The sequence below is a fragment of the Camponotus floridanus genome, unplaced genomic scaffold (genome assembly GCF_003227725.1).
Source record: "Camponotus floridanus strain SB8 unplaced genomic scaffold, Cflo_v7.5 scaffold114, whole genome shotgun sequence".
NCBI lineage: Eukaryota > Metazoa > Arthropoda > Insecta > Hymenoptera > Formicidae > Camponotus > Camponotus floridanus.
This window is the reverse complement of record NW_020229231.1, coordinates 92,193-102,595: the sequence shown is the minus strand read 5'-3', so window position 1 is coordinate 102,595 and position 10,403 is coordinate 92,193.

Genomic DNA, 10,403 nt, shown 5'->3' with positions numbered 1-10,403 from the left:
AACGATTGTCCTGGATTTTCCGAAACCAGCGCTTGAGTCCTTTCGATTACTTCAGGGATCCTCACGGTGCGTTCTTTAGAGTGACTCTTCCTCGCTGGCGTACTGGAACCTTCGTTTGATTGTTCTGAAGCACGATATTTTGCCACAACATCATAGACGGTTGATCTCGGATATCTAAAAAACCGAATTATTTCCGGTGGTGACTGCCCAGCGCGAAGGCCTTCGATAATTGCGGTTCTTCGATTATATTCTCTGCCTGGTGTCGACGCTGCGGTCATTTTGAGTTTGTGACTATTTACTAGAAGCATCAAGCTTACTCAAACGCCCAAGGTGACTTTGGGCGGAAGCGCAATATGGAGGGAAATTTAAATTGAAATTTGTCCGGATTTTGGTGACGCACCCTGTATATATATATATATATATATATATATATATATATATATATATATACATATTGTGACGTTGCCGTCTTGTCGCGCGTTCACTCGCCCCGATAATTTTAACGGGTCGCGGGCCAAGCGGCCGCGCCAGAATCTACATCGAGAGAACATTATCGAGCGCCCGAGAGACGAGTAATATTATTATGATTTTCGCGCTTATTAATTTTATTTGTCATTTTCTTTGTATCGAGCGAATTTCGGGCAACCCGCCGGAAAAGATCCGGAGGGCGAGGGGCGCATCAAGGGACTTCGAGCGACCGGTGACATGGCGTTTTTCGACAACCGATAGCGAAGAAAATAGCGCCAGTGAAATCGGACCACAGGAGCCGAGAAGGGTAACATCACCCCCTCCTCCGATGGTAAGGACGGAGGCCCGACCTAGGCTACCCTCCGAGAGGAGAGAGAGCAGAACCTCCACCGGGCCATTACGAATGGGCCCGCGACAGCGGAATTTTAATTTGAGGTCGTTGCGCGCCAGGCGCCGAAATACCTCGCATTTCGCGAGGCGCCAGGATTTCTCGCGTGCCGCGATGATTGGCCGCGGGGCTGCGCACTCCTCTACGCGGTCATTGACGCAGCTATCGACCCTGGATAGAGAGATCCAGAGATCATTCTGGTGCGGGCGCTCGCAGAGACTAAAGTCAAATAGTTGTCTTGTCGTTGTCGTGTATCGTCGCCGTTGTCGAGACCGAGCAGAGGACGAGGCCGAGGACCATTCCCTGCAGGAGGAACGTAGTATCGGTGAAGTTGCTCATCTTTTTGTGTGCCACATCCGCGATTCGGTCTGCCGGCCGGCCGTTCTGCCGCCGTCGCCAGTTTCGTGTTTCGCGACCGTTCAGGCTCGGTGCCGAGCCGTCGATATTTTGTGAATTTTCGGGCGATCGGAGGCAAGCGACCGAGGAAAAGCGAACAATCGTATTGTAGGCATTAAATTGATAAGGCAACGTTCGTCTCTCTCCGGGTCTCGGGGTATTTAGTACGCGTAGCTACCGACCGCCGAATATCGACCGCGTGCGCGAAGGATCGCGAAAAGCGTACACCGCCCGTGTTGTCGTATCGCTGTCGTTGCCACGTGGAATATTCCCGTAAATTCTCTCAGGGCGATTTTTGTGTCTGATTGCGTGGATATCGTCGTCGATTGTTAAGTGTGAGCATCTATTGTATTATATCGCGTTGTGTGCGTTAGAGTATTTGCGTCTTTGTCGCGCTTACTACGCCGGCGAATAGAGCGTAGTAAGTAATAATTTGCGCTTGTCGAATGTGTCGCGGTACGAAATAATCGCAAAAGTACGACCGAGAGTGAAATCTGAGCTGCTTGTGCGGAAGAAAGAGGCGAAACGCCGGCTGAGAAAAATCTCCGGCCGCCGTCGACTATCGAATATCGAACATATTGCTCACCTGTTGCATACGAGACCCGTCTTCGCAACATTATTAATTATTTTTGATCTATGGTTAATTATGCTGTCGAATTATTAAGCTGTCGTTTAGAATTGCGAACTGGGAAATTGTGAGGAAAAGTGTGTAGTGATAAGTCGTCGATTTGGTTGCCGAAATTACGGTACGTTTTGGGTGAATATCATCCGCGAATATTTCCGTGTCGAAAATCCTTTGTATTCTGAGAAGTATCGTTCAGTCCAGCGAACTCCGGCCATAAAAACGGGCTTGGATAAACGTCTTAGCGCTCTCGTTTTGGTTATCGATTTCGAACGGACATTTGCTTTGAATAACGTCTTATTATTCGTGCCAGGATTAATTTGATTGTGTATTTCGCTTTCTTATTTTTTTTTTAATATATTGTGAACCGTCGTTTTCAATCTCATTTGTTATTCAAGTTTATTTTTACATTTTTTTTTATAAACATGATAATTAAGAAACGAGCGCTAAGAGCCTACAAAACGCGGATGGCAATGCGTAAATTTTTCGAACATTAATTGTTCGTGGCGAAGTCGCTGAATCGGGAATCGAACCCGAGTCTTTCGCTTGCCGGGCGACTGCTCTTACCACTGAGCTATTCAGCCCCACACCGATACTACCCTCGTCTATTCGTTTATAACTATGGAAAATGAAACGCGATTATTTCAGCTAGCGCGTGAATTAAACTAAATCGAAAGGAAATAGTCTCGTTATATATTAAATAACATGATAAGAAAACTAGCGTCTACGAGCCACAGCGGATGGTAATGCCTGAAAAATTCTTTTTACCATCCGCTGTGACTCGTAGAGCTACGCTAGTTTTCTTATCATGTTATTTAATATATAACAAGCCTATTTCCTTTCGATTTAGTTTAATTCACGCGCTAGCTGAAATAATCGCGTTTCATTTTCCATAGTTATAAACAAATAGACGAGGGTAGTATCGGTGTGGGCTGAATAGCTCAGTGGTAAGAGCAGTCGCCCGGCAAGCGAAAGACTCGGGTTCGATTCCCGATTCAGCGACTTCGCCCCGATATTTTTCTCGTCTACGTCTCTTCAGGGGGGTAAAGAGGGTTTTATAGAATTTCTCAAAAATGAGAATCTATATCTTGGTTAAATGCACCAAGTAAAATATATGCATATGTTTTCGTTCAAAATTTCGCGTACAATTAAAAAGAATTTTTCAGGCATTACCATCCGCTGTGGCTCGTAGACGCTAGTTTTCTTATCATGTTATTTAATATGTAACGAGCCTATTTCCTTTCGAGTTTAATTCACGCGCTAGCTGAAATAATCGCGTTTCATTTTCCATAGTTATAAACAAATAGACGAGGGTAGTATTTTTGAGAAATTCTATAAAACCCCCTTTACCCTCCCTGGAGAGATGTAGACAGGAAAAATATCGGGGCGAAGTCGCTGAATCGGGAATCGAACCCGAGTCTTTCGCTTGCCGGGCGACTGCTCTTACCACTGAACTATTCAGCCCCACACCGACACTTCTCCTGTCCATTTTTATTAATCTGTGTAAATAATGAGAACACGATCATTTCAGCTCGGCGTGTAGTTCTAAATAAATTGGTAAATAATACGGCTCTATGTATTTAACAACATGAAAATTAAGAAACGAGCGCTAAGAGCCTACAAAATGCGGATGGCAATGCGTAAATTTTTCGAACATTAATTGTTCGCGAAAAAATTTTTAAGACATATACATATATGCCAAGTTATAGATTCTCTTGGTTTGAGACTTCTATAACACTCCCTTTATCCCCATGGAGAGATGTAGACAGAAAAATATCGGGGCGAAGTTGCTGAATCGGGAATCGAACCCGAGTCTTTCGCTTGCCGGGCGACTGCTCTTACCACTGAACTATTTTTCTTTTATATTATTTCTATATTAATAAATGTGTTATATTTCTTTTTGTCAAACTAGCGTAATTTATTTGAGTGTTAGTATCTCGTGGTTGTCGATACCCGTTTTTGTGTCTGTTGCATATTGAATTAGTGAAGTCTCGCATAATCAATTGACTTTCTTCTCTAAAACCTCTCCCCTCTACCGTTAGGCGAGCTAGTCAGCCCGTGGCGAAGCAGGCTATCATTTTTCGCGTTCTTTGACGTTTCGTGGAAAACTGATGCGTGAAAGACCGCATCTGGCGCCCAACTTATCGAGATATCGAAACGGCCTCCGCTCCGCCGCGGCTCGCGCGAGAACATCCTACATCTCTGTTCCTCAGAGCGCGAGTATATTAATTTCGTTATTTTTTTTGATGGCGTTTTCGTTCCCCCGCACACACTCCCCTCCAACACCTCGAGGAGTGTGGCGAATAATTTAAATTGAAAATAAACGTCGCAATATATACATATATATATATATATATATATGTATATATATATATATATATAAATATATATATATACATATATATTGTTACGCGCGCGCCCGAGTCGTCACGGCTCTGCCGTTGTCCGGATCCCGTCGGCAAGAAGATTATTTACAAACAACTGTCAGCTGAGTTCGGTTCCAGCTGTCTGGCTGCGCGGACGCGAATTTGCATCGAGCCGCTAATTATGTGTTGAATCGTTCTGTGTTATCGTTTGTGTTGCCCTGTGTTGATATTAAAGCTCTTAGTTACTTTTAAAAGTGTCTATTTATTTCGCGCGACTCGCGAGCGGCCGATCTTTTCGTGCGCGGCTTCGATATTTATCGAAGTCCTCGCCGCGGGCGTAACATTTTGGGGGCTCGTCCGGGATCGGACGGACGAAACGGATAATTGTGAGAAAGTGACCGCGAGAAGTGACCGTGAAAGAGTGATGGCGACAATAGCCGCGAAGAGGAGAAGGAGGAGCAGTCGGAGCCGCGCTCGGAGGGGCGGGCGACGGAACCGCGGGCGCCGGAGGCAGCGGCAACGGAGGCAGCGGCGACGGAGACGGCGGCGACAGAATCTTCCGCTCTGCTCACCGTCCTGCAGGAGATGCGGCGGATGCGCGAGGAACAAGCGCGACGCGAGGAGGAGATCGCCGCGATGCTGCGCCGTCACGACGAGGAGATCCAGCTTCTACGCGGGAGCCGGCTACAGCCTCCTCAGCTAAGTCCTTCCGAGTTTAGATCGAGGTCTCGGGAAAGTCGCGACGCGGAGACACGTAACGAGACCGTATATAAATTGAAGCCGGATACGTTCGATGGGACAGTTTCGTTGCGGGAATTTTTCTCGCAGTTCTCCCTCATAGCGCGCGCGAACCGTTGGGACGACGCGACGAAGACTGTAGTGTTAGCGTCGTGTTTGAGGGGGAAGGCCCGCTCTGTTTTGGAGTCCAATCGAGGATTTAGAGACCTGTACGTTCGAGGAACTAAAATCCAAGCTCAAATTGCGTTTCGACGAGGGGCAATCTCAGAATTGCTATACGCAATTCACGAACCGAAAACAGAAATTCGGGGAGGATTTTGCAACTTTCGGTTCAGAGTTAGAGAGGCTCGCCCGTTTGGCCTACCCCGAATGTTCTTACGCGGTGCGGGATAAGATTGCTTGCGCACAATTTGTTTCGTCGCTTCTCGACGGATTCGTGAGGAGGACTCTCCAGCTGGAAGGCATAACTTCCCTGAAACTGGCCGTAGAAAGGGCGAAGGCCATAAAAATAATTCAGGGAAAGAATTTCGAGAGGAAAAGGGATTTCGAAAGGCGCTTCGAGAAAGGGAAAGGGAACGCGCGAACTTTTGAGAAGAAAAGTGAAGAAAACGGAAAGAAAAAGGGGAACAGGAAGATGGCTGGAATGGGAGGCTGCCCTGGAGTCGGTTCTTGAGAGCCTGGCCAGCTCTCTGGGGATCGGTTGGGAGCCTGCCCGGTGGATTGGGGCCTGATCAGAACGATGCTCGGTAACCGGGAGCAGCAGCTCAGGGAGAGCAGGATCGTTCGGGGTTCCTGGAAGTCCACGATGGTCATTGAGCCCCTTGCTGATTGTCGGGATGACAATCTTGAAGAGGAGGGGCAGTGTTATGCGCGCGCCCGAGTCGTCACGGCTCTGCCATTGTCCGGATCCCGTCGGCAAGAAGATTATTTACAAACGACTGTCAGCTGAGTTCGGTTCCAGCTGTCTGGCTGCGCGGACGCGAATTTGCATCGAGCCGCTAATTTTGTGTTGAATCGTTCTGTGTTATCGTTTGTGTTGCCCTGTGTTGATATTAAAGCTCTTAGTTACTTTTAAAAGTGTCTATTTATTTCGCGCGACTCGCGAGCGGCCGATCTTTTCGTGCGCGGCTTCGATATTTATCGAAGTCCTCGCCGCGGGCGTAACAATATATATATATATATATATTGTGACGTGACACTTGGCGGTCCGTCACAAGGATTGCGAGATCTGACCGGTATTATGAGGGCCGAAAGGCCCTCGTTCTCCCCTGATTTAGGGAGAGAGAGAGCGAATATTGGAGGCGAAGGTAAGCTCGCCTCCCCCTTTTTTTGCGTTAATTATTAGAATAGAATTAAGCATGCATGAGGGAGGACGTGACGAGATCTCATCCGGTGACTCAACCCAGCGAAGAAGACCAGATTAGAAGACGCGCGGGACGAGCGGAGGCACCGACTATAAGGAGAATGCCGAGCTAAGTATTTGTATCCGCTGTATAAATTAAAGCATCCATCTAAGCCTATCGCTCCTGTACATTCCCTTATGGCCAGCAGGTATAATCACGGGGAAAGCCGGCGGACAATTAGAAGCGAACATCGGAATCCCGAAACGGAGCCAGCTCGGTCGAATTAAGCGCTACAGGATACCGATAAAGTAAAAGCGAGCGGCTGCCGGAAAAATCCTCACCAGGCTGAGACTAAAAAGAGCCAAGAAAAAAATGGGACAAAGCATCAAGGAGGCGACAGGCGTAAATGCGGCCCTGAAGGCCGCAGAGTGATAAGAATCCGCGCCGATCCTGAAGGTTGCGGAAGCGCCACAAGTGGCCTACTTAAGAATTAATTGCCGCCACGATTCCGACGGGCCTTCCGCTCGTCACTGTTCGGCGGATCACCGTGCGAGGACGACAGCCCAGATCCATCGATTTATTACTTTCCCGTGTGGATGCCGAGGGAACGAAGGACGTCAAGGAGTCATCGGTGAGACGAGCATCGACCTCCTCAGGCCGTTTTATCGTTAGAGAATCAGGTAGAATTAGCCCGAACAGAGTCCACGTCGAATTGTTGCCGTCGAAATTTCATATTCGAGATTACTCCGAGTTTCGATAATGGCGTAATAGAATACGACGACCGGCAGATATACTTTGTTCGAGCTACGATAAAATTCAGTGCCCTCCCTCCCGGTTAAGCGCCGACAGTCAAATTTATTGTCTTTTCTTTTGCGATTATTGTGCTTGTAAAATTTTGTATAAAGTAGCTTGTAATACAACGAACTCACACACGAAGACGATCGCGATATTTAATAGTCGGCAAATGCGTTGCGGCATTGACTCGCGTATCCCCGCGACGTGAATCGTTCGACCTTTATTATAATTTATTGTTTACGCTTTTGAGATTATATTACCGTTAGTTTTTCGCGCTTATGTTCGGTCGTCTATCTTGTATAATTATCTCGTCGTTTTATTCTTCCGTTATTACCGTAATTCTGTATATTTGTCTGATCGACTCACGTGTATAATTGATTCTATTAACATCGCGTTTGACGACTTTAACTACCGTTATTATTTAATATTTTTGGTTTATAACAGATGTTTGTCATTATTAGAAGCATCATCGTGATACTTATTATTAATAATTCCAGCGGAATTTGTAGCTGGCGAGGCCCTGTGACGTCTCGTTCGGCGCAACATTCTAAGACTTTCTTACGCCGTTTTTTTTGCGTAACACGTGATCGCGCTCGAACGCCGGCCCGTCGCTGCCGGAAAATTTTGCTATAATCGATTGTAAATCATCTTGTAATATCCACGCGAATCTGTCTCGTTAAACTTTATTTATTTGTTAAATATATTCATCATTGTTATTCTAATCTTTTGTCTTATTTGCAGCCACCTTATATTCTCGATCCTCCCTTGTTAATTATTAAAACGGACCGTCCCCTCTGCCATTTTCGAGACGGGGCTAGTCGAGCGTCCGTCGCGATTAATTGAGTAGCATTTACTGTGTTTATTCTAGCGAGATATCGAATCACTTTTTTGAAGTGGTGCGGATTACCGCACCTAGCGCCCAAAACTTTTGGAGAATAAAATTGAGCAAAATCGCGCCGAAGATGTGCCGTGGGCCAATAACACCGGCCAGATCTCAATATCAGTCCTAATTAGTAAAATCAACGGTCACAATATATATATATATATATATATATATATATATATATATATATACAGGGTCTACCAAAAGTGTGGAAACCCCTAAATATCTCGGAAAATATACGTTTTACAGAAAAGTGTTTCCAACAAAAGTTGTAGGGTTTAAGAAGATCTATATACTGATTCTATCAGTTTGACCTTGGATGGCGTCGTCAAGGTCAGGTCAAGGTCACATTGACTTTTTTAAATGACACCCCCTACATTTGATTGCATATTCTTATAGCTTAATTCAAGAGCTTTCCAAAACACTATAATAATGTTCATTTTTATTAAGTACTTTGCGAGTTATGAGGGTTGAATGATAGAGTAGCGCCGGTATTAACATTATCCAAGATGTACTACATGGAGGTTACTCGCTCGGATTTGCATCTGTTGTGTGTGTGATCCAGCTAACTAAGGCAAGATCGGTCGTGGATCCAGTCAGCAAAAGCAAAGACCCAACCAAATTACAATCGAGCATTTAAAGACCTGGAAAGCAATCGACATAGTAAACAGTAAATAAATTTGTGGATGCTCATTTATCATAATAATTGTTCGAAATGTGTGCGTGTGCGTGCGTGCGGTGCGTGTATACAGAGATCAGGTTAGGTTGCACCAAACGATTGCAAATGTGTTTCAATGTGTTAAAGTAAATGCTGAAAGTGGCTGCCATTTACTTCCTGACAATATGCTAATCTTTGGTAGAATGTAGAAATGACTTTACGATTCGTTTCAAAAGGTATCAAAGCCATTTCATCCCTTATTCGCTGTATCAATTCGTGAATGGTTTTAGGTTTTGTTCTGTAAACCTTACTCTTCAGATATCCCCATAGATAATAATCAAGAGGAGTTAGATCTGGTGACCGAGGTGGCCAATCCTCTCCTCCCTCATTTCCGTTCCTTCTTCCTATCCACCGTAGCGGAAAAGTCTCATTTAAAATACGACGTGGTCCTGCACCAAAATGAGCAGGAGCTCCATCATGCTGAAACCATATTTCTTGGAAATTATTTGGAAAAGTATTCTGTATGGCTGGAATTATTTGATCAACAAGTAATCTCTCATACCTTTGAGCGTTCAAATATTCTTCAAAAAAAAACGGCCCTATTAAATAGCCATCTATTATTCCGCACCATACATTTATTTTTTGTGGATGTTGTGTGTGAGTTTCCCGCACCCAATTCGGATTCTCATCTGACCAGAAACGAAAATTTTGATTATTAACTTCTCCCGTTAAGGTAAAAGTTGCCTCGTCTGTGAAAACAATTTGATAAGGGAAGATGGGCCGGACATCTATTAGTGCCATCATTCTTTCACAGAAATGTATACGACGCTCCTCATCTCCGTTTTGCAATTCTTGAACGTATTGCAATTTATATGGATGGAACTTGTTCTTCTTTAAAATTCTCCAAACCGACATGGGAGCAATATCGTGAGTTTGAGCGACTCTCTGAACACTAGAATTGGGATCTTCAATAAATGTCTGCAGAACATCAAGTTGTTTTTCTTCGTTGGTTGCAGACAATGGTCTTCCTGACTTAGAGCGATTTCTTACGCTACCAGTTTGTCTAAAACGTTCTATTGTTTTTAACACAGTGGACTTATTAATTCGACGGTTCGGATACGTGTCATTAAATAATCGAACGACATCAGAGAACGATCTTTCGTTATCACCCCATCCACGCATCATGAGGATAGTGATTCTTTCACGTTCCGACAAGTCGCCAGCCATTTTTAAAACGTTTAATTTTAATTAATCGTACGTTGTATTTGGACGATAACAATTAATTTCTGCTTGCTCAAAGCTGAAGTTAGAAGGTGCTCGTTCTTTGATAGCTTTATACATTCTTAGTTGAATTTTAAATGCGAGTTAGACTGCATGTAGTGCGTCACATAGCGGTAAATGAAGGAACTAACGAGACGTTTCATACACGTTTTATGGAGCAATTTTTTGGCAATTTGACTTCAGCGAAATATGAGGATATGTTGAGGAATCGATCTTGCCTTAGTTAGCTGGATCACACACACAACAGATGCAAATCCGAGCGAGTAACCTCCATGTAGTACACCTTGGATAATGTTAATACCGGCGCTACTCTATCATTCAACCCTCATAACTCGCAAAGTACTTAATAAAAATGAACATTATTATAGTGTTTTGGAAAGCTCTTGAATTAAGCTATAAGAATATGCAATCAAATGTAAGGGGTGTCATTTAAAAAAGTCAATGTGACCTTGACCTGACCTTGAC